The sequence below is a fragment of the Bos taurus genome, chromosome 7, assembly GCF_002263795.3.
Source record: "Bos taurus isolate L1 Dominette 01449 registration number 42190680 breed Hereford chromosome 7, ARS-UCD2.0, whole genome shotgun sequence".
Lineage (NCBI taxonomy): Eukaryota > Metazoa > Chordata > Mammalia > Artiodactyla > Bovidae > Bos > Bos taurus.
The window spans coordinates 55,353,447-55,379,221 of NC_037334.1; the positions used below are offsets into that span (position 1 = coordinate 55,353,447).

The 25,775-nt window shown below is 38.8% G+C and overlaps 1 protein-coding gene and 1 non-coding gene across 3 annotated transcripts in view; both read left to right on the forward strand.

Moving 5' to 3' along the window:
• Positions 1-25,775, forward strand: part of KCTD16 (potassium channel tetramerization domain containing 16) — a 323,986-nt gene that overhangs the window by 42,751 nt on the left and 255,460 nt on the right. The window lies entirely within an intron of this gene.
• LOC112447576 (U6 spliceosomal RNA) lies at positions 9,700-9,806 on the forward strand. The gene has a single exon (XR_003035776.1). It is a non-coding gene; the product is annotated as a U6 spliceosomal RNA (small nuclear RNA).

Here is a 25,775-nt window from a genome sequence, read left to right on the forward strand (position 1 = left end):
AAGAATATAATCAATCTGATTTTGGTGTTGACCATCTGGTGATGTCCATGTGTAGAGTCTTCCCTTGTGTTGTTGGAAGAGAGCGTTTACTATGACCAGTGCGTTCTCCTGGCAGAAGTCTATTAGCCTTTGCCCTGCTTCATTCTGTACTCCAAGGCCAAATTTGCCTGTTACTCCAGGTGTTTCTTGACGTCTTACTTTTGCATTCCAGTCCCCTATAATGAAAAGGACAATTTTTTCAGGTGTTAGTTCTAGAAGGTCCTGTAGGTCTTCATAGAACCGTTCAACTTCAGCTTCTTCAGCTTTACTCGTCGAGGCATACACTTGGATTATAGTTCTTAGCAGGTGTCTTGTGTAGAAAGTAATGAGCATTTAACCACAATACAATCTTATTATAATTATCATTATTATTATTGAATAAATACAAACCATAGGCAATTATATCGTTCCCACATCTCAAAACACGCTTGCCAACTTCCCAACTCATGTGCCACTCTTGTCACATCTTTTTAATTCTACATGGATCTTAAATCTCACCAGACATTATAGTAATTTTATACAGTCAATATTTATTAATAAACCAATGGTGGTAGTGGTGTAGTTGCTAAGTCATGTCCGACTCTTTGCGAGCTCAGGGACTGTAGCCAGCCAGGGTCCTCTGTCTGTAGGATTCTCCGGGCAAGAACACTGGAGTGGTTAGCCATTCCCCTCTCCAGGGGTCATCCTGACCCAGAGATCAAGCCTAGGTCTCCTGCACTGCAGACAGATTCTTTACCAACTTAGCTACCAGGGAAGCCCTAATAAACCAATATTGACACATTATCATTAACTGAAGTTCATAATTTATTCAGATTCCTTTAGTTTTTACCTAATGTCTTTTTTCTGTTCTAGGATTCCATCCAAGATACCATGTTATATATGGTTTTCTTATTTCCTGAGATTCGTCTTGGCTGATGTTTTTGTAATAATTAGACTGGGGTTGGGGGCTTTTGGGAGGAAAACCACAGAGGTAAAATGCTATTTTTATCATGTCATATCACAGGTTCATACTATTTTGTTGACATCACTTTTACTGTTGACCTTAGTCCTTTGAATTAGTGATTGTCAAGTTTCTTTACTATAAGTTTACTCTCTCACTCTTTCTTGTTTAATCTTTCTACACTATAGTCCTTGGAGAGAAGTCCTATGCCCACTCACACTTAAGGAGTGGAGTTATATTCCTCTTCAAGGGAATAATATATACTTAAATTATTTGGAATTCTTCCGCATGGGAGCTTTTTCTCTTTTTTCCTGTTTATTTCTTTATTCGGTTATTTATTTATGTTGTGGACATTTACTTTTATTTTGAGTTATAATGCAACTTTCTATTAAAACGTTATTTTGTTACTCAGTTGTTTTGGCTTTGGTCCTTTGGAACTCTTTCAGTGACTCCCATATTCCTTTGATATAAGTCTGTCTTTGTCAGTATTTTGTTTTTGTGGTTTTTTTTGGAGCACTTCATTATTTCTGTTACTATAAGATCTTCCAAGTTTATTTTGAATATTTCCTACCCTAGTCCTGGGATCAACCATTTCCCTGAGAAGCCCTGGTTTCTTTTATTGAATAATGGTATTAGCAATCAAAATCAGGTTGCTGGTGAACTCATTGCTTCTGAAGTGACATTGCTTCTAGTTTCTCTTATCTGACATAGCAAGGGCATAAATGTATGTTTACCAATCATGTAAATGTGTGTGTGTATTCAGTTTCTCAATCATGTCTGATTCTTTGCGACCCAATGGACTGTAGGCTGTCAGGATCCTCTGTCCATGGAATTTTCCAAGCAAGAATACTGCAGTGGGTTGCCATTTCCTCTTCCAGGGGATCTTCCCAACCCAGGGATGGAACACACATCTGCTTCTCCTGCATTGTGGGCAGATTCTTTACCACTGAGCCACACCAGGGAAGCCCAGCCATGTATATATACATAGGTATATCTATCTACCTACCTACCTACCTACCTGTCTATCTACCTATTATACAAGGAGATCCAACCAGTCCATTCTAAAGGAGATCAGTCCTGGGATTTCTTTGGAAGGAATGATGCTAAAGCTGAAACTCCAGTACTTTGGCCACCTCATGTGAAGAGTTGACTCATTAGAAAGACTCTGATGCTGGGAGGGATTGGGGGCAGGAGGAGAAGGAGACGACAGAGGATGAGATGGCTGGATGGCATCACTGACTTGAAGGACGTGAGTTTGAGTGAACTCCGGGAGTTGATGACGGACAGGGAGGCCTGGCGTGCTGCAGTTCGTGGGGTCGCAAAGAGTCGGACACGACTGAGTGACTGAACCGAACCTATTATACAGATAGTACAACTATCTGCATCTGTATTAAGCTATATAGGAGTTCTCGCTTCCTCCCCTTGTTTTTCTGTGAACACCCCCACCCCGCAACAGGAAGAAACTTGTTCCTGCTTTTTGCTATCCATTTACCTAGTTGTTCAATTCCAATGTGCATGCATAGCAATTTCAGAGTTGGTAACCTGTACCCTGTGGGGCACAACTTTACCAACCAGAAGACAGTGCTTATGTACAATTTCTTTCACATTTAGTTTTATGGACTCCATATATTTCCAGCATTACTTAGGTCAGCAACTTTTCCCTGCATCCTCTTCAGCGAGATTATTTCATACATTTGCAATGTCATCAGATTGATTTGGTTTCCACCTCTCCTTTAATGCATTTATTTTTCACATGTTTATTCTGGATGTTTTCTTTTGACCTATGTTCTAGTTTACTAACTTGCTCTTCAACTGAATTTATTGTACTATTAAAAACCTTCATTGGGTTCTTAATTTTGATTATTATAATTTTCAATTACATGTTTTTCCATTGATTCTTTTTAATAGTTTCCAGTCCCTGTCAAAATTCCTAATTATGTCTATCAATTCTTTTAACATATAGTCTGTATCTCATAACTTTATTACTTGGATCTCATGTGAGTTTCTTTATATTGTCTGTTTTTTTCCTCTTGGTTTGTTATTATTTTTTCTTATTTCTTCTTCTGCCTGGTTGATTTTTTTTTATTAATTCCTGCTTAATTTCAGTACTGTGCTGAATACTGGGAATTTCAGAGCAAATATGCATATTAATACAATCTTTGTCCCTGAGGCACTTACAACCTCATAAGGGAGATACAAATTAATTAAAGAATCAAACCAATCAGTGTGAAGTCATAACTGTGATAGATACTTTCACGGAGAGGACTGTGTTTCTATAGGAATGTAAAATAAGAGGATAGAAGATTTGATCTCATCATAGAGGTTAGGGAAAACATCCTCAAGAAGTGACAGTTGCTATGAGACTTAAGTATAGGAGTTGGTGAGATACATGAGGAAATAAGAGTATTCCAGGCCAAAGGACTACCATCTGCAAAAGTTCTGAGGTGACAGGGAGAATCACATGTTCAAAGACCTTAAAGAAATCCAGACGGTCTAGAAGGCAGAGGCAAGGAGGAAGTGGACCATCATATGGGGTTGAGAGACATGCAAGGTTCAGACCTTGCAGTGCTTTGTGGCAATGTTGAGGATTCTGGTCTTCATGCCAAGGACAGTGAGGGGGCCATTGAAGTGTTCAGAGAAATGATGTGATGATGAGGATGGTGTATCCCAGAGATCAAACGATGTTTGGGCAGACAGATGGCCCTCATTGGGCTTCATATCAGCTAGTTGGGATTTCCCAGGTGGCGCTAGTGGTAAAGAACTTGCCTGCCAAAGCAGGAGACATAAAAGACACAAGTTCAGTTCCTGGGTAAGGAAGATCCCCTGGAGGAGGGCATGGACACCCATTCCTGTATTCTTGCCTGGAGAATCCCATGGACAGAGGAGACTGGTGGGCTACAGTCCATGGGGTCACAAAGAGTTGGACACGACTGAAGCTACTTAACATGTTAATTGGTCTTATCAAACATTCTGACCATGCAAATCAGATTAAGTTGCTCTCCTAATTAAAACTATCCAATGGCTTCTCACTGCCTTTAGACTAAAATCTAAATTGCTTTTTTAAAACTGAATCTCCAAGACGCATCCTATATGTATTGCCTGACCAACCTACCTCATGATACCCTCCTCTTCACTCATTATGTTCCTTCTGTAGGGGACTTATTTCTATCTCTTGAATTTGCCAAAATTACTTCATTTTTAGGGACTTGCATTTGCTATTCTCTTTTTTCTGGAGTTTTCTTTCCACTTTTTCTTTTATACTACAGACTCGGTGATTTTTCCAGTTGTTGACCATGTGTTATTGCCTCAGGAAGTTCTTTTGTAATCATTATCATTTTATTTATAATACTTCTCATCCTCTGAAAGTATTCATGTATTTATTTACACATTCACTATTGTCATCCCACCCCCTACCCTACAAGGTATCTTATCTGATTAGTTTGTCACTATATTCCCAGCACCTAATACAACATCTGGCACATATTATGCAGTCAAGTGAGAAGAAAAGGAGGAGGTAGGGAGAAAAAAAAACCAATCCTCTCTTTTAATCAAATAAAAAACGTTTATTACATATTATCTTCACAGTGTGGCTACAGTTTTTCCCCCGTTGATTAATATATATCATGTAATAGACCTTACAAATGGTAAAGTATTTTTTGTGGGTTTTTGTACTAAGAATACAAATTCAATAAGTCAGGCCATATCTATTGTACATATGAAAATAAGGCTCGTAGGGACTAGATAACTTCCTGGAGTTCACTCTGCTTTAAATGACAGTCTGACCTGACCTTGAATCCTTGTCTCTTGACTTTGAGTCTGCTGTTCTTCCCATGCTAGTTCTCTATAATACCGTAGGGACTGATATTGTCACAAGAAGGAGAATATAACTGAATGGGTCAGATAAAATTAGAAGTGGTTTTAAATTTTGCTGACTCGAGTCTTTGCCCATTTTTAGAATCACACTCAAATTTATTAATATCTTCTGGCTCTGGTATGTTTAAATAACTTTCTTTAATTTACATACCTATTTCTTAGACTGACCACTGGCAGTGTAACTGAGGATGTACCCAATCTCACTTAAAACCTACTCCTTAAAAAATTTTAAACTGATTATACAGTCTCTGGGGCTTTAGAATCTCTGAGAAGCCTGAATTAACAATGGGTTCCAATATGTTTACAAACTACAGTGCTTTTCACAGCATTCAGAGAAAGTGAGGGAGTTGTGAGCCATTTCCACCTGGGGATGTTTCCGGCACAGCCTTCTTTCTACTGAACTGTTTACTTCTTGGAACTAAGGTTAGATTTACATCTAGGGGATAGTTCTGGCACAGCTGTACAGAAGAGGAGTGCACGGGCTCTTTCTGCAATAATCTACTGCCATGTCAGCCTAGCCATGACAAGAGTGATGCACATTTAGCAGAGGCGGTGCTTCAAAGGGCAGGGAAAGTGCACTCCTCTCAGGGATTCTGTATCACTGAAGTCACACAATTGACATTTTGCTCTGAAATTCTCTGCCTTTACTCCCTTCACTTTTTTACTTTGCCTCTCGTTTGCTTTTCTTACTTCATTGTACTTGGAACTGTGTGTGTATTGGAGGGTAGGGCAGAGATGCAAAATCTTGCTTTAGTTCTAAGAAGTATATGGTTTAGTAGGAAGATATAGAGGGCCTCCCAGGTGGCTCGGTGGTGAAGAATCTGTCTGCCAGTGTAGGAGACTCAGGAGATGTGGGTTCGATCCCTGGGTCGGGAAGATCCCCTGGAGAAGGAAATGGCAACCCACTTCAGTATTCTTGCCTAAGAAATCTCATGGGCAGAGGAGCCTGGCAGGCTACAGTCCATAGGGTCACAAAGAGTCAGATACAAATGAGTGACTGAGCATGCATGCAGAAAGATATAGAACTTAGTTTTAAACAACTATAATGGAAATTAAAACTTGGGATAGATGTAACCTAGAATGTATGGTTAAAAACTTGCTTCCTAGAGTTAGGCTGACTTGGAGTTCAGTTTGAGACTGTATTATTGGGTTGTCCAAAAAGTTTGTTCAGGTTTTTCTGTACCATCTTAGGAAAAAAAAAAAAAAAAAAAACTTCTTGGCCAATACAATACTTATAAGTTAGGTTGTTTTAGACAAAATACTTAGCCTTCCTAAGATTTGATTTTCTCATCTGGAAAATTGGGGTAACAATAACTATGTGTCATTTCACACAATTTCATTCATGATACATTTATGTAAATGGACTAATACAGTTCTTGGCATGTAGTAACTGCTTGATAAATGTTACCCTTTATCATTATTATATATCTGTATATAAATTTTAAATTGGTTTCAATTCCTTCTGCTCTTAGTGCATGACTGCATTTTGCATTAAGGAAATATCATTAGTACCGTTGGAAAAGGAAAAAGTACAGGGTGTGTGGGGAAGTGGCCAGTCTCAGTTTGGTCAGATTCTGTGATCTGTATAGTGAAGTCTTGAGATATAAGTGATGAATCAATGAGGGTCACTTAAGGTGAAGCTTGAAGAGTGTTGAGTGACAAATCTATATTTAAATCAACGTGTATGGGTAGGTAGTGAAGGACAGCATACTGTTTAAAAGGGAGTTCTGGAGTCAAAGTACTCAGGTTCACCCCCGCTCCACTGTTCTCTGCTGCATGATGTTGGGCTAATTAATATATAATTTCTATCTGCCTCAGTTTCCTCATGTTTAAAAATATTACTAATATCAAAGGCTTCTTGTGAACATGGTGAGATATTGCAAGTTCATTATTAGCTGAGAGCCTGGCAAAACACTAAATAAATAGTAGCTATTATTATTAGTGTTATTTTGACTGAACTGAGTAGTTGATTTGCAAGTAGCAGAAACAAAAGCCAGCCCTTTTAGTGTTATGTTCTAACTAAAATGGGCATGGTGATAAATTTTGAGTAAGACAGCCATTAAAAGTGGCATTTTAAAACCTCTTTTCCAATCCCCAAAGTTTTGGGTTTTCTCCAATAGTTTCCTGACCATTTATGCAGTCAATTTCTACGCATATGTGCATAGAAAAATTGCATATGTGCATATGCAATTTACATATACCAACATGTCATTGGCAGCTTATAATGTGTGAACTATCAATATAGTGTAGGTAGTAAATCTATTTCTGAAAGTTGTGTGTACATTAGCTTTTGTAAGTTGAAAATTTTAAGGAAAAAGAAGTGTTTATTCAGAAAAATGCTGTCATTAATTTATTTTTAAAATGTAAGAGACCAGTGCCCACCCCACTTATCATCTTTCTAAATCCAAGTATCCATATGCCGATTTATTTGGGTGGGCAAAGGCTGCATAAATACTTTCTAGTAAATAGCATTATGGAGAGAGCTACCTAAAGCCAAATCAGAGTTAATCTTGATTTTTTTCTTTTCTGTTTTCAGAAAATCTGCAAGTATTGCAACCTGCTATTATTAATTTTCGGTGTGTCAGTTTTCCTTAGGTGTCAACATTGGACAGGTGGCCTAATGCTTTCTGTGAAAACTTAAAGTAGATGAATAATAAATGGGAATGTCACTTCCTTAGAAAAACTAAAAGAGCCAAGAATTTTCACCTTTGATTAGTACAGGCTAGGGTGATAATTGGCACCTGCAGTCTCACAGGTGAATTTTTTTCACAGTGGGGTTCAACCTGATCACAAAGAATCATTCTACTGAGTTTCTTGGATTTTGGTGTGATTATGAGGCTCATGGCAGAAACCTTAATGGAACATTTTGCTGGAAAAGACATGCAAATAGATCATATTACAGTAGGCAAGTTTCAGGGCAAAGGCTGAGTGTCAGAAGTTTCATCCATCTGGAACTGTCTCTGCTGCTGCTGCTGCTAAGTTGCTTCAGTCATGTCCGACTCTGTGCGACCCCATAGACGGCAGCCCACCAGGCTCCCCTATCCCTGGGATTTTCCAGGCAAGAATACTGGAGTGGGTTGCCATTTCCTTCTCCAATGCATCAAAGTGAAAAGTGAAAGTGGAGTCGCTCAGTCGTGTCCGACTCTTCGCGATCCCATGGACTGCAGCCTACCAGGCTACTCCATCCATGGGATTTTCCAGGCAAGAGTACTGGAGTGGGGTGCCATTGCCTTCTCCCCGGAACTGTCTCTAACTCAGTGATTACAGCATGGAGACTGCAGCTGAAGGCAGGTTCTTTTTTTCTCATCTCCTTCTATCTTGTTTTTCTCCTCCCCCTTGCTCTTCCTCTTTTCCATCCTCACTAGGAGTTGATATCTCTACTATCAGGAATTCATTTGGTCAATGACACAGGGAACTCAGTAGGTAATTTCTATGACCTGTTGTTTAAAGCCAGCCATGTCCAGAGCTATATCTAAGTCTCTTAATAGAGTAGATTTAATAGTATTGTAATTTAGATGTATCAATTTGGGAAGGGATCCCAGTTTCATCCAGGATACTGTACGCTTGAAGATTCATGGTCATCTTGCTGTGTCTCGCACCAAACCCCCTTTCATTGTCATCCTTATCCCCAAGCCAGCATATTTTCTTCTCCTACCTTGCCATTTACAATTATTACATATTTACATACTATGTGATTATATATTACAGAAAGATATCCTATATATCACTTCTAGTTATGGAATATTGGAAGCTGGGTATCAGTAAACATTTTTTATTATGATAATCCTCAAATAGCTATAAAAATCGCGAGAGTAGTGTAATGCTCCCATTTCAGGGACTAGGATACTTCATGTGTTTGTGTATCCTCAGGAGCACCAGAATTGTGACTGGCACAGAGCACGTACTGTATACAAGTTTCCTCATCAAGGTGATTGTATATTCATCAAATTTATTTCTTTTTTAAAAAATAGGGAAGAAGTATATAATTTCAGTACTTGGAACCCTTCTTCCCTTTTTGAGGTGTTCAAAAATGAACTTCTTGCCTCCATGTGGCTATAGAAAATAACAGAATCTTTGTGTGTGTGTGTGTGTTTTTAAGAGGATCATGTGGTCATATTTTTGTAGTTTTCTCAAGACCTTATAGTTGATTGGAGAGAAACTTATAACAGGCTTTCTCCTATCCTAAAAAAGTTTCCCTTATTACAAGTTGAGATGGTGGCTCTTTGAAGGTACTTAACCTTGAGAGAGTAAATGCTTTTAAAAGAGAAGAAAATATACATCTACTGATACCAAATTAAATGCAAATGGAATCTGGAAGCTTGTTTTATACTTAGACCTTTAAAAACAGTTGTTTCATATAACAGTCCCTGTTTTAGTTTATCAGGGATTTAAAAAAGGATTGTTGTCAGATATGTTTTTTACTAAATCACCATTGATCCCACCTGGGACTTTGGAAAGAAGCAGGCAGTTGATTGTGGGCATCTCTAGGGTAACACCTGTTGTCTATGGATCTGTGTATCTAAGGCCTGGGTAGGTCTCTGGACAAAACCAATCTGGTTTGTAAATGCACATGCTAGCACTCAAAACATTATCTGGAGAGTGCTTTCCTTAAGATAAAGTGGGCAACTCAACCAGAACTCCTCCTTCCTTTTTGAATGTGTTGCTTCTTGCTCCAACTAATTTCTGACGTTGAAGGAAGAAACCAAATCACCTTTGACTCTGGAAAAAATGTAGTTCCTGGAGCTCAGAGTGAGTTCATTTCTCGAAGCATTTCATCTTGCTTCAGACAATCGAGGGACATATAAAATTATCAACATTTAGCAAAGAGGACAGCCTCAATCAATTAAGTGCTCTCTTTGGCAACACATACACTCAAACTTGAACTATATAGAGAAGGTTATCATGGCCCCTGCACAAGGATGACATGCAAATTTGTGAAGTGTTCCATATTTTGGGGGCTTCCTTGGTGGCTCAGATGGTAAAAAAAAATCTCTGCAATATAGGAGACCCAGGTTTGATCCCTAGGTTGGGAAGACCCCTTGAGAAGGGAATGGCTGTCCACCACAGTATTCTTGCCTGGAGAATTTCATGGACAGAGAAGCCTAGCAGGCTACAGTCCATGGGGTCACAAAGAGTCAGATATAACTGAGGACTAACGCTTTCACTTTTCAAACCAATCATAGAATTTTGAGCAAATAAAAACATTTGAGAATGTCTGACTCTCTTACAAATGGTAAAGTGGAGATTTGGAGAAATTAAGTGATTTAACTGAAGTCATACAGATAATTACTGGCAGAAGTATATTTCTAGAAGTAGGTTCCTGGCTCATTTATAATCACCCAGGGAGATAATAATACTGTATATTCCAGGCCTGTACTTCTTCCATCGTTTGCTTCCACAAATTGTACTGGGATGGTTTCAAACCTCCACTGGATAAAATGAGATTATGTTGCTATTGTCTGGGCTTGAATCCAGGCATATCACATCTAGATGCCCCCTTTCTCAAACTGTGTTCTTCACTGACCAAGAGTTACCTGTGAGGATAGGTACAGCATCATATGTACAGAAGAAAAAAGTGCAGTGGTGATTCTTTGAAAGGATACAAACATCATATTTTCCATTCTCTTCCTACTGTTTGGAATCTAAAGACAAAGAAAGTCTTTGATTACTCTAAGTGCTGTAGTCTTGATCAAAACAGTTGACTTCTACGGACCTCTTTTATCTCATTAAAAAAAAGTGATCAGGGAGATTGCAAAGTATTGTGCTAAGAGACAGATTGTCAGATTATCTGTTGGAGGTCAGTCTCTCTGGGGTTCTGCAAACAGGATCCTCTATAAGTTAGTTTTTAGGAACAGAATGTAAATTTACATCCATATGTTCATTATTACTTGTGTTGCATTAGGAAGGACAGTATCAGGGAAGACAAGCAACTGTGATCTCCAAAAATTTCCCAAGAGACCTTTTACTAGTGATACTCTGTCTACCTGACTTTCCCTTGGGATAGACAAAAAGTAACACCTTCTTAGCAACACTGCAAAAGCAACAAGAAGTCCTAAGAGGTTTAGTGGCCAAACTGGAAAGTTTTTGGTCTAAAGGAAAATCATAGTTTACTAGAATTTTAGGACTTTAAAACTACTGTCTGTGAAGAATATGAACCATTAATGGGATTATATATATTAGGTGAAACAGAAGCTCAGATAGTGTGATCAACCTCGTCCATAAAGAACTTGAGAAAGTGTTTATTGATAACTTAAAATCTCTAAGCTATTAAAAATCTTTCTGAGTGGGGAGTAGTGAAAGATCAGAATATACAAGGTGAACACTGTGGCAAAAATTTTGCCTTTTTAAGCATTATGCGCATTATGCGAAATGCTGGGCTTGATGAAGCCCAAGCTGGAATCAAGATGGCCAGGAGAAATATCAATAACCTCAGATATGCAGATGACACCATCCTTTTGGCAGAAAGTGAAGAAGAACTAAAGAGCCTCTTGATGAAATTGAAAGAGGAGAGTGAAAAAGTTGGCTTAAAGCTCAACATTCAGAAAACTAAGATCATGGCATCCGGTCCCATCACTTCATGGCAAATAGATGGGGAAACAATGGAAACAGTAAGACTTTATTTTCTTGGTCTCCAAAATCACTGCAGATGGTGACTGCAACCATGAAATTAAAAGATGCTTGCTCCTTGGAAGAAGCAAGCAATATGTAGACCATAATCACTAAGATTTTTTATATTATTTAATTCTACTTTATATTTCATATATATATATATATATATATATATATATATATATATATATATCTCTGCATCCCTCCCAAATATGTTTTAGAGGGCAGAGGTGTCTGCATTACTTACCCCAATGTCCTCCAAAGCACGCTATTGAAATACTGAATTCAAGGAATTGTTTTTATTCTAAAACACGCCTGCCACCACCACCACAGTAGAGTAGCCTCGGTTTCAGATAATTGTAGGACAAAGTTTTTATAAATGTTTACGAATCATAAAACTAATCATTTTTAATCTGCAAACTAGGACCAGTTCAACTGAAGGCTTCCATGGTTAGTGAATCACTAAGACAAAATATTTGTTTCAAGTTTGAAAATCCTAAAATTGTTTCAAGCAACCATTTCCCTTTTCTTCATCTCTTGGAGTAATTAACAGAAGTTTAGGCATAGCTTCTTGTTAGACTCTTGGAGGTCAGATTATCATGGTGCAGTATTTGAGACCACCAACTTCACCTAGGATGCCCCAATATCGTGTTATCAGCCCCAGAAAGCTGGAAGACCTAGATAGCTAGGAGGTATTTAGATCATCTGTAACCACATTTTCCCTTGGACTCTGTGTACATCTCTCTTAATTCATTGGGCTATACTCCAGTGCTTCAATTTCACCAACATTTATGCTATTTGAGACTATTTATTTTTTTATGTATCAAACATAGGATATTTGCTGTGTGTCAGAAGACTCAATCTTATTTCCTAGATATAATAAAATATGTTAAATCAAGACACAGTGGCCAATGACATGGGAAGAACAGCTGTATGAATACAGTGTTCTAAGTATTTACACTTGCTAAGTCACTTCAGTCGTGTCCGACTCTGTGCGACCCCATAGACGGCAGCCCACCAGGCTCCCCCGTCCCTGGGATTCTCCAGGCAAGAACACTGGAGTGGGTTGCCATTTCCTTCTCCAATGCATGAAAGTGAAAAGTGAAAGCGAAGTCGCTCAGTCGAGTCCGACCCTCAGTGACCCCATGGACTGCAGCCTACCAGGCTCCTCTGTCCATGGGATTTTCTAGGCAAGAGTACTGGAGTGGGGTGCCATTGCCTTCTCCGTATTTATACTTAGACCTTTATAAAGTACCTACATACTGTAGTTCCTGCCCTCCCCCACAAAAAAACTTATAAATGAGTAGATAGGTGTTGTGATGGTTTGATCATAGGTATTTATCATGTTATTCAAGTGTTTGATGTATTTTTAAATGACTAACTTGAATAACATGATAAATACCTATGATCAAACCATGACAACATTTAAATGTACCATAAAAATTCATTTTATGGCAGAAAGTGAAGAACTAAAGAGCCTCTTGATGAAAGTGAAAGAGGAGAGTGAAAAAGTTGGCTTAAAGCTCAAAATTCAGAAAACTAAGATCATGGCATCCGGTCCCATCATTTCATGGCAAATAGATGGAGAAACAGTGGAAACAGTGGCTGACTTTATTTTTCTGGGCTCCAAAATCACTGTAGATGGTGACTGTAGCCATGAAATTAAAAGACATTCCTCGGAAGGAAATTTATGACAAAGCTAGACAGCCTATTAAAAGCAGAGACATTACTTTGCCAACAAGGGTCTGTCTAGTCAAAGCTATGGTTTTTCCAGTGGTCATGTATAGATGTGAGAGTTGGACTGTTAAGAAACTGAGCACTGAAGAATTGATGCTTTTGAACTATGGTGTTGGAGAAGACTCTTGGGAGTCCCTTGGACTGTAAAGAGATCCCACCAGTCCATCCTAAAGGAGATCAGTCCTGGGTGCTCCTTGGAAGGACTGATGTTGAAGCTGAAACTCCAGTACTTTGGCCACCTCATGCAAAGAGCTGACTCATTGGAAAAGACCCTGATGCTGGGAAAGATTAAAGGCGGGAGGAGAAGGGGATGACAGAGGATGAGATGGCTGGATGGCATCACTGACTCAATGGACATGAGTTTGAGTAAACTCTGGGAGTTGGTGATGGACAGGGAGGCCTGGCGTGCTGCAGTTCATGGGGTCTCAAAGAGTCAGACACGACTGAGCGACTGAACTGAACTGAACTGAAAAGTGCATTTGTGAACAGAGGCTAACAGCCCTTGTACTCAAGAACCTTTCATTCAGCTGGGAGCTTACAATATCTAGTGTGTTTAAAAGTATAACCAATGTATGCTGTGATTGAAATATTAGATAACACAAGAGATAATGCATAATTGTATACAGTTGCCATACAATTAAAATAGATCTTAAGTGCATTTGCACAAGTTCATAGGGGAAATAAATCACAATTATTAAAAGTCCTAGTGTCCTTCAGTCACTGACATATATTTTTCTTTTAGCTGTGCCATGCTGCATGCAGGATCTTAGTTCCCCAACCAGGCACTGAACCCATGACCCTGAAGTTGAAACATGGACACTTATCCACTGTACTGCCAGGGAAGTCCCCTGACACAATTAAGTCCCCTTTAATTCAAAGTGAGGGAAATAAGGAAACTACTCCTGTTTCTTGGATACTTATTATTTCCCAACTTTCTACTACTATACTGTACTTTTTTATACTTGGTCTCATTTCCTCTGTACAGCTCTATGAATTCAATGCTATTTTACCTATTTTAGAGATGAAGGAGTAGAAGCAAGATTAGTCACTTAACTACAGAGAGAGATGACTCTAAGTAAGCAGGGAAGCTGGACTCAAATCTAAGGCTGTCTCAAAGTTCCACTCTTTACCACCCCACACTTCTAACTGAAGACTTTTGGTGAGCTGTAGCAGGAGAAGGCAATGGCACCCCACTCCAGTACTCTTGCCTGGAAAATCCCATGGACAGAGGAGCCTGGTAGGCTGCAGTCCATGGGGTCACTAGGAGTTGAACACGACTGAGCGACTTCACTTTCACTTTTCACTTTCCTGCCTTGGAGAAGGAAATGGCAACCCACTCCAGTATCCTTGCCTAGAGAATACCAGGGACAGGGGAGCCTGGTGGGCTGCCGTCTATGGGGTTGCACAGAGTCGAACATGACTGAAGTGACTTAGCAGCAGGTTCTATGTATATCCTTTTGGGAACCGTCAATGGGTTAGTAGGCTAGACATGAACACAGATGCTGCCTGATCAATCTCAAATTGAGATGATCTTCTAAACAAATGGTATGTCATTTTCTTTCTTATAGTCACTGCAGGATTTTGATGCTGTTTCTAAATGTAGGGGATTCTGAGACAATTTACAGAACCAATAGCTGGAGGCAAAAATTCACCCATTTGCAGGCTGCTCTATATACCCTAAACCTGGCTGTTGGCATTGTGCTCAGTTAAGTGACTGAAAAATGGGTGTTTTAATGTCTTTGAATTCATCCTCTAAAGATTGCCTTCTTTTACAGAGAGAGAAAATATGTTTTCTTAGCATGTATGTTATAACATGCTTTGTACTCAGTGGCTGCTCTTTGATGTTGTCTGAGTAGATGATGGTGATGACACCCTGAGTTCCTTTCTTTCAGGTCAAGATGATCAGGCTCTTTTCCAACCAAACAGGACAAATAGGTGTCCTACCAAAAGCTAGAGAAAAACCTGCAGTCATTACTTATTTTGAAATAACATTCACTTATAATATCTTACTCTTTGGGCTTTCCTGGTTGCTCAGTGGTAAAGAATCTGCCTGTCAATGCAGGAGACATACATTTGATCCCTGGCTCAGGAAATTCCCCTGGAGAAGGAAATGACAACCCACTCCAGTATTCTTGCCTAGGATATCCCAAGGACAGAGAAACCTGGCGGGCTACAGTCCATGGGGTCACAAAGAGTCAGACATGACTGAGCAACTAAACAAGATCTTATTGTTTGTTTAGGATGCCTTGACCACAGGAATTTAGTGGTTCAACCATTTTCTGTCATGTCAACATATTCAATACTCTCTTGTCAAGGTGATGAATCTTAAGGTGGAGCAGGAGTTTACAATTCAGTCCCTGGGGACTTTGCACTCCATCTTTCCAGTCCATATGAAGTGATTGGCATCTATTCAGATAAATAGTTCAAAGGCTAAGTAAACTTTGGTACACAAGGGGAAATATCAGCGCCTAGTGGCCAGGAAGTATATTTGGCTCCATTCCATATACATAATTCATGTATCAGGAGATAAGAAATCCTGACTACTAAGGTTGGATGGGGGCAACCCCTGTGGCTCCACGTACAATATTCACACAACTGGAATCATAGATATGGTCCAGGATGCACCAGTGATCAGCTGGAGTGTGCTCTTGGATAGCATGCAGGGTTTGACCTGGAAAAATCTCATCTGTGCATTGCCTCTGAGCGTTTAGAAGGTAAGTTAAAAAAAAAAAAATCTCAGAGATATGACATGTAGAGAAGGAACATCATTATCTGTAGCCTTATGAGGGAAGAGTTTCCCCAGGACAAGTACCTAGATCCATTAAAAGGGGCAAGGAACTCAGTCCTCTTCCAGGGAGGGCAAGGTATAGAAGGCAGATAAGCCCTTCCTATTCCTGAGAGCAAGTAATACAATTGCTTATTGCCCACCTTCCACCCAAAGAAAACAAAGCTGTGAGATAAAAAAAAAAATGTAAGAAAGCTATATACTTTCATGGGCTCAACACAAGTATGTATTTGGTGTGGCATGTTGAAAAAGTGGTTGCCCTATTTTTTTTTTTTAAGGCTTAGCTTTTGCCTTGACAGTTTCACAATTAAAGCCTTATCTTTGAGTCTGTATTTACCTTGCTGAAAGAGATCATTATCCTCAGAAAATGTTCTATCCTATTAGTATTATTTCTTAAGTAACTATTAATACCATTTTTATGAACGGATATAATTAACTCAGAGATTGACAACTTTCTTTGAAATTCTCTTTTCTATTTCCTAAGCGTACTCTCATCTCTGACTGTACCTTGTAAACATCTGTCAGGAACTGATGAAATGACCTCATTTGGGTCCCAATCAGCTCAGCCACAAAGACTGTCACACTTGAGACCTGATATCACTGATGTAGGGTAAAAATGAACAAACTAAAAAAGCATTGTAAAGGTTAAACCTCCCAGGCAAATCAGCCCCCACCCAAAGATTCCCTTTACACAAAGCTGGGATTTTAGGAGAGAAATGTTGAAGGAAAATAATTATTAGAATAATAACTTATACGTGTGGTTGAAACACTTGATATCTTGAAAGCAGGGAGTTTTCTTAGAAGAAGATTAACTTGAAAAATGAATGTGCCAGAGGCTCCCTTTAAGTGTCCTCAAGCCTGCTTTCTCCCTCTCTGCTTCTGAGAAAGGGTCAAATTTGACCCAACATATTACCTTATTCTTTGTACCTCTTTGCAGAAATTCTTTCATCCAGAGGTTTCAAAGTGTTTTACAAATGTAAATTAACAAGCCTCATCACTTCTCTCTATAGAGATGGTTCATTTTAAGTAACACAGAAACTTACCTAAATGACTTACTCAAGGTCACCTGAGAAGTCCTTCGTGTAATCTGAAAGTGGATATTCAAAGTGTAAAAAATACCTCCCAGCCTCGCTGCAGATATAGATGCATTGCATCCCTTGGCAAGTACCATTGAAGGGATGAATAACCTTCTTCTTTAATCTTTACAGGGAGGCTTCTTCTAGTCGGCCTTTTCTCAGCCTCACAAAGAACCCACATACCTGGAAACGCAGACTTTAGCTCTCTTCTTTCCTAGCTCACTCAAAGCTGAGTGAGGACAGAACATGACTATTTTTTACAATCTTAATGAATTATTTTGATTCAGTAATTGACCATGTTTTCTTTCATGCCCCCAAACTTGTGTTAATCCAGACAACAAATATTTATTAGTTATTTTTTTTCCACTCACTGTGCCAGACCCAAAAACACACTACAGTTATGCTCCTCCCTTCATGAGGAAGATAGTAAACAGGAAACAGATACACCGAGTCAGTCCTGTAGATCAGGGAAGACTTCTGTAAGTGAATGACATGTGACCTGAGGCCTGGAGCATGAGAATGAGTTAGATTTTCAAAGAACAGGAGGAAGAGCACTCCAGGCAGAGGGAACAGCCAAAGTAAAGCCCAGAGCTCAAGTGGGAAAAAAATTGGCATATGGTAAGATGGCCAAAGCTTAGTGAGCTAGATTGAGACTAGCAGGAAATGTGGTTGTAGAGGAAGGGCAGAGCTTGTGGGTCCTGGGGAGCAGTGTGGATTTTATTCTGAGAACCATGATCAAACCATGAAAGGTTTTAAGCATGGTGTTAACATGATCTGATTCATGTTTTAGAACTAGTGAATTTTGGAGAATATCCTTCCTCAGCAAACATTTTTATCTGTCTTTACATAAGATTCACCAGGCAGGACAGGTTTTTCTCATGCCTTACACCCACTGAAAGAATATGAGCAGGAAATTGTATGTGTTCTTCTGTAATTCTTACCACACCAGTTCCCTAAATACTCAGGAATTCAACGTAAAACATTGTTTTATAAAGCAAAGACCTACCTCCTACTGTGGAGCTGATTCATCCAGTTTTTTCATCCCTGATTAGCTAGTCTTCTTGCCCTTCACACGGAGGAAACTGCAGTGTTCCTTTGATTTATCTGTCATCCTTCCCTGTGACCCCTAACAGCACATGGCACAGACCTCATCACTTTGTATCGACATTAAGTGGTCCTTTGCCCGGATTTTCTATTTGTGAGCTCTTTGAGGGCTGTGAACTATCTTACTCACATTTATATCCTCAGTTGTTGTCACAGAGGAAGGTCCAGAGTAGGTGCTCAGAAAATGATGAGCAGATGAATAAGCACCCATGGATTGTCACAAATCCGGACACACTGGAGTATAAAAGGCAATGTGATTGATGACTATGCTGGGGCAACAGTGGACTGGACCCCCACGGAACTGGAATGTGTGGCCATCTTGATGATCATTGTAATGAATTATGAGAAAAATTGTAAATTCTCTGATTCTGGAGGTCTTTTAGAAGGTACTATTCATTTGCCCAAGCTGGTTTAGACCAGTGGTTCTTAAAGCATAGGGGACATAATAGTGCAGGAAATGCCTATAGGTGGCAAGGGAATCAAGATTAATAATATTGATTCACACTGTCATAATTCCATTTTCAAATCAAATTAATTTCAATTTCATGGGTTTTGTTAAAATTCATGTATGACCTTTAGCATATATGCTACTGCTGCTAAGTCACTTCAGTCGTGTCCGACTCTGTGCGACCCCATAGATGGCAGCCCACCAGGCTCCTCCGTCCCTGGGATTCTCCAGGCAAGAACACTGGAGTGGGTTGCCATTTCCTTCTCCAATGCATGAAAGTGAAAAGTGAAATCGAAGTCGCTCAGTCGTGTCCGACTCTTAGCGACCCCATGGACTGCAGCCCACCAGGCTCCTCTGTCCATGGGATTTTCCAGGCAAGAGTACTGGAGTGGGGTGCTATTGCCTTCCCTGGTAGCTCAGGTGGTAAAGCGTCTGCCTACAATGCAGGAGACCCAGTTCAATCCCTGGGTCGGGCAGATCCCCTGGAGAAGGAAATGGCAACCCACTGCAGTATTCTTGCCTGGAGAATTCTATGGACTGAGGAGCCTGGTGGGCTATAGTCCATGGAGTCACAAAGAGTTGGACACTGCTGAGCAACTTCACCCACTCACTCACTCATATATATATATGTGTGTGTATATATATATGTGTATATATATATATATAATTAAATCTTATATATTTTACTTCAAAAGATTTGTTAAAAAAGTTTTATATCCCAATCCTACCTGGTGAATGATCATAATTTGTGATGAAGGAAGGCATAGAAATAAATATAACTAACATAATATTAAATTCCAGCCAAATATTTTCTATTCAAAGGGTCTGATCCTGAGATTTGTTCACTTTTCATTAAAAAGACAAAAACAAAAAGAAAGATCAGCAGAGGTTTGAAGGAACCAAAGCTAAGCTAATGCTTAATGGAGAATTTCTCTTTTAAATAATTAGAAATGGTAAAGTTCCTATATATTCTATTACTATTTGTTATGCAGACATTCTAAAGTAAAATTGAAAGGTCATACATATATACATAAATGAAATCAATTAAAAAATTAATAAATATTAATATAAATATTAATTATTAAATATTAATATATATTAATAAATATGTACATATACTATTTATTTTTATACTCTTCTTCTCATTATAAGAATTGTGCATGCTTATTGTTGGAATATGATTCTGGAAAATACTTATAGCATAAAGCTGAAAATTAAAAACAGATGATCGCCATTTAAGAACAAATGCATTTAATACATGAGTTTTTTTTCTTTTATAAATATGGTGATTTTGACTCTCAAAATGTTCATACATGTGTAAATCTAAATTTACATAAGAAAAAAGGGTTATGGTTTCATTTATTAAAAACAATTAACAATAGAATGACTTTAAATATGACACCTTTCCTTTTAATTTGCTCAGGAATTCTCTAGCAGTCCAGGAGTTAGGCGCTTTCACTGCTGTGAACCTGGGTTCAATTGCTGTGGCCCGAGAACCAAGATCCCATAAGCCATGAGGCATGGCCAAAAAAAAGTTTAATTTGCTCAAAATTTATATACATTTAATATTGAGGACCATACTTATGAAGTAACTTTAGACACATTTTTACTAAATACAATTTCATAGTATTTTGGTCAGTTACAATGAGATGAATGAAGTTTCCTTTTGGAAATCGTGTATTTAAAACCCCACTTTTCTTACTTGTCAGAGATGTACAATTTCTGGCTCTTTACAGACTTACCTTCCTACTGTGGAGAAATAAAAGCATAGCAGATTGAATTGTGCTCTAATTTTTCAGTGAAAGGATACAACTTTAAATCTATTGCCATAGCAAACCAAGAGGTGTAGAGAGATAATAATCTACTTGTAAGAATGATATAGGTGTGGGAAATGTCTATATTTTTTTCCAAAGCAGAATATCAGCACTGTGCAATGTTATTACCTTAACTGCAGGCAGGCTAGATGGTTTAAAAAAACAGCAACAACAGCAAGTAGAACAATAACCATCCACACCAATGTGATAACCTGCTGTTCCACTGATGACAGCTACTGTTCCTCTCCCTCCCTAAAGAGTTCTCTATTCAGACAGAGAATGGCTCTGCCACCATTTGATTTCAATGTTATGGTGTGAAATTGGTATTACATGATCTTGTTATGGCACTTGGTCAGGAGATAATGCAATTAAGAAGATAACCCTTGGTCTTGGAACAACTCCTGTCCATTTCCACCAGCTCCACTCAACTTTAGTATAAATACTAATACATTTTAAGGACTGTAGTCTCCATGAAGACTAGGAATCCATGAAGTTGTCTTCCTGTGCTGAAAACACTTGTTGGTTCCTAGAAGGCTCTTGTTGGTTCCTAGAAGGCTCTTAAACGTGTTGAATGAGCTCTCATCATAATAGCTGCTGCTGCTGCTGCTAAATTGCTTCAGTTGTGTCTGACTCTGTGCGACCGCACAGACGGCAGCCCACTAGGCTCCCCGTCCCTGGTATTCTCCAGGCAAGAACACTGGAGTGGGTTGCCATTTCCTTCTCCAGTGCATAAAAGTGAAAAGTGAAAGTGAAGTTGCTCAGTCATGTCCGACTCTTTGTGACTCCATGGACTGAAGCTTCCCTGTCTTTCAATATCTCCCAGAGTTTGCTCAAACTCTTGTCCATTGAGGCAGTGATGCTAGCCAACTAACTATCTCATCCTCTGTTGCCTCCTTCTCTTCCTTCCCTCGATCTTTCCCAACATCAGGTTCTTTTCCAATGAATTGGCTCTTTGCATCAGGTAGCCAAGATGTATCAGGTGCTGTGATTTATTGTAATAATTCCAGTTCTCACAGACTCTAAATTGTAGTTGTTATTATCTGTATCGTCACATTGAAGAAACAAGTTCAGGAGTGTTAAGTTCATACAGGGATGGGAGTAGAAATTAAAGTTATCATAGATTTGTCTGATGCCAATATTTCAAGTGCTTCTCTGACAGAATGAAGAAGAGTTATATGGCCTCAAGAAGGGCTTCATATATGAAAAAGAAAACTCCAGTGGTACAGATTCAGATTTTTTTGTATGGCCTGATAATAGTGACATAAAAAAATCCATATATTAATATGTTTCTGAGACTGTGAAACAGATTTTTTTAATGAGTTGTCTCTAAAGGGTTGGGAGGAACTTTGGTGACTCATAGACATTATCAACACATTTAGGCTCTATTTATAAAACAACTATATATGTATATGCGTCCATTGTCTTAATCTTCTTTTTCCCACTGTCTAATGATGCTTCAGGCTTCTCTGGTGGCTCAGCTGGTAAAGAATCTGCCTGCCAATGCACGAGACTTTGGTTCAGTCCCTAGGTCAGGAAGATCCCGTGGACAAGGAAATGGCAACTCATTTCAATATTCTTGACTGGAAATTTTCATGGACAGAAGAGCCTGGTGGGTTACAGTTCATGGGGTCACAAAAGAGTTGGACATGACTTAGCAACAACAGCAATCTCTCTTCAGCAGTCTCTCAGACTGAGTGAGGTGGCAGAAGGGACACGGGCTCAGAGGGACACCCTGACTGGATGCCTTTTTCCTATCTTTTGCTTTTCTTTGGTGGCTGGGCTGCCTTTTGAGGCAAATGGGCAGCCATAGCCAAAGAATATCTGCAGAAGGGGACAGAGGGTGGCACCAAAACAGGCCTGCAGGAGATGAGGACATCAAAAAGATTTGTTCACCAGAGTTTGCAGTTTCCTGCAGCTTTATAAATAATTCACTTGGGTAATGTTTTATCAAAAACTGTACAATCGCCTCAAAACCCTGAGACTCTAATGGGCTTAAAAAAAATCTTAATAAAAGAACATCAAGGCTTTGACCTGACACCCTTCCCCATCTCAGTATTTTTTTTTTCTTCTTGGGGAAAAAAATCTGTAACACAAAAATGAATTTATTATAATTGCCCACCTAGTGTGTAAAATTTCAGCTTCAGTGTCATGCTTAATAGGCATTGTGCACAAAGCTCAAGCCCAGCTGAGCACTCAAGATTTCTAGTTGCCATTTCTTTTAATAGCCAGCAGTTGGATGCTCTGCTCATCTTTGGGAAGAAGTCATTGAATCAACTCTTTATTTAACCTCTTTGCTGACTTATATTCCCTGTCCTACAACAAAGATATTTTAGTCCATCTGCTCCTTATTAAGTATGAATTTCCCCCCTTGCATTTTCACCCACTGATTTATGTTTCTTGGCATACATGCTTTGTGTGTACTCATTGTAAAATCTATTTTTCTGGTCACAAGGTGAGCCACGCAAGAAAATAAGGATGATTCATGAAACTCCTCATCACTCCCAAGGAGAGATTCTAAGCATTTGCCAAAGATGGTGGGTTCTCCAAGAAGGATAAGGTTGACTTAGTGGTAAAAGTTGTGAGCTCTGGTCAGATGGCCTGGTTTGAATTTAAGCTACAGCACGTATGGGCTGTGTGACACTGAATACCTTCTTTAGGTCTTCTGTATCCCAATGTCCTTGCTTTTTAGTTGTAGATAATTGTTCCTGCCTAAGAAGGCAGGTGGTGGTTTTAGTCACTAAGTCATATCTGATTCTTGCAACATGAGGAGTATAGTCCTCCAGGCTCCTCTGTCCATGGGATTTCCCAGGCAAGAATACTGGAGCGGGTTGCCATTTCCTTCTCCAGGGAATCTTCCTGACAGGAATTGAACCCAGGACTCCTGCACTTCCGGCAGATTCTCTACCGACTGAGCTAAGACAGCAGAGAGGTAAGAAACTGTGGATTGTTTGTTGCAATAGAATTATGTGGATTGGCAAATTTATAAACACATTTTATAATTTCTGGAAGTACGTTCTTCTTCATATTTAGTTTTCCAATATTTCACAAGTCATGTTTAATAATATACCCAAAGTCCTTCTGTAAAGGGAAGATAAAGGAGGTTAAATCATGTTCAATAGTTAATATTTCAGGATTTTATCTTAAAATGATCTAGATACTCAGTGAATATCAATTATTTTATTTATCTCAATATAACTTTAAGTTTTTAAATTATCAAAAAGACTTTGGAAACTACTTAGACACACCATAAAGCATAATCATTATTGAAAAGTTTATAAACTTTTATTTATATCTGTTTAGTTCATTTGTTCTTAACAGTTATGTTTAGATTAGTCATGAAAATCTCACAAGACATTAAACAGCTAATTATCATCTTAAGTTATCTTTCTTGATGACAAATTCTCTATCAGAAGTAGCATGAGATTTTTTTTACTTTTAGTAAACTTAGGTATAATAAAAGCATTATATTTAATGCTGGTAACTCTAAAGATAAGCCTGTTTTAATTAAAACAATAAATAGCCTTTTATTTACCAAAGATTATCCTAGATCATATGAACTTGGAAAAAACTTCTATATTTCTGTGGGTAAACTTGATTTATACAATGCTTGTTTGTCTTTAAGCCAATTAAATAGAACTCTTTGCAAACTAATTTTGGTAATAGCATGTGAAGGTAGTAAAACATCAGATGTCTAGAACATATATACTTAGATATACATAAACAGATATATAGACAAAAAAAGATATATAGACACAAACAGAGGTTATTATCACTTTCATTTTAAGATTTTAGCCATGAGATGAGTATGATAGTGCGAAGTTCACTAGTTTTTAATAGAACAGTTGAACAAGAATTTTAAGATGTTTTATGGGCCTAGTTTTCAAAATAGCCTTTCCTTTTTTTTACCCTGGATAAAAATAACCTTGGTTCCTAGAGAAGACCAGGTAGAACACTTACATCTCAAAAGACCAGAGAAAGAATATAAGTTTCACCAAGAATAATTTTGTTTCATAATTCTAGATTTTTACAATTTCTACAAGCCTTCAGACATCCTGGAATGTGAAGTCAAGTGGGCCTTAGAAAGCATCACTACAAACAAAGCTAGTGGAGGTGATGGAATTCCAGTTGAGCTATTCCAAATCCTGAAAGATGATGCTGTGAAAGTGCTGCACTCAATATGCCAGCAAATTTGGAAAACTCAGCAGTGGCCACAGGACTGGAAAAGGTCAGTTTTCATTCCAATCCCAAAGAAAGGCAATGCCAAAGAGTGCTCAAACTACCACACAATTGCACTCATCTCACATGCTAGTAAAGTAATGCTCAAAATTCTCCAAGCCAGGCTTCAGCAATATGTGAACCGTGAACTTCCTGATGTTCAAGCTGGTTTTAGAAAAGGCAGAGGAACCAGAGATCAAGTTGCCAACATCCGCTGGATCATGGAAAAAGCAAGAGAGTTCCAGAAAAGCATCTATTTCTGCTTTCTTGACTATGCCAAAGCCTTTGACTGTGTGGATCACAATAAACTGTGGAAAATTCTGAAAGAGATGGGAATACCAGACCACCTGATCTGCCTCTTGAGAAATTTGTATGCAGGTCAGGAAGCAACAGTTAGAACTGGACATGGAACAACAGACTGGTTCCAAATAGGAAAAGGAGTTCATCAAGGCTGTATATTGTCACCCTGCTTATTTAACTTATATGCAGAGTACATCATGAGAAATGCTGGACTGGAAAAAGCACAAGCTGGAATCAAGATTGCTGGGAGAAATATCAATAACCTCAGATATGCAGATGACACCACCCTTATGGCAGAAAGTGAAGAGGAACTAAAAAGCCTCTTGATGAAAGTGAAAGAGGAGAGTGAAAAAGTTGGCTTAAAGCTCAACATTCAGAAAACGAAGATCATGGCTTCCGGTCCCACCACTTCATGGGAAATAGATGGGGAAACAGTGGAAACAGTGTCAGACTTTATTTTTCTGGGCTCCAAAATCACTACAGATGGTGACTGCAGCCAGGAAATTAAAAGATGCTTACTCCTTGGAAGGAAAGTTATGACCAACCTAGATAGCATATTCAAAAGCAGAGACATTACTTTGCCAACAAAGGTTCGTCTAGTCAAGGCTATGGTTTTTCCAGTGGTCATGTATGGATGTGAGAGTTGGACTGTGAAGAAAGCTGAGCACCGAAGAATTGATGCTTTTGAACTGTGGTGTTGGAGAAGACTCTTGAGAGTCCCTTGGACTGCAAGGAGATCCAACCAGTCCATTCTGAAGGAGATCAGCCCTGGCATTTCTTTGGAAGGAATGATGCTAAAGCTGAAACTCCAGTACTTTGGCCACCTCATGCGAAG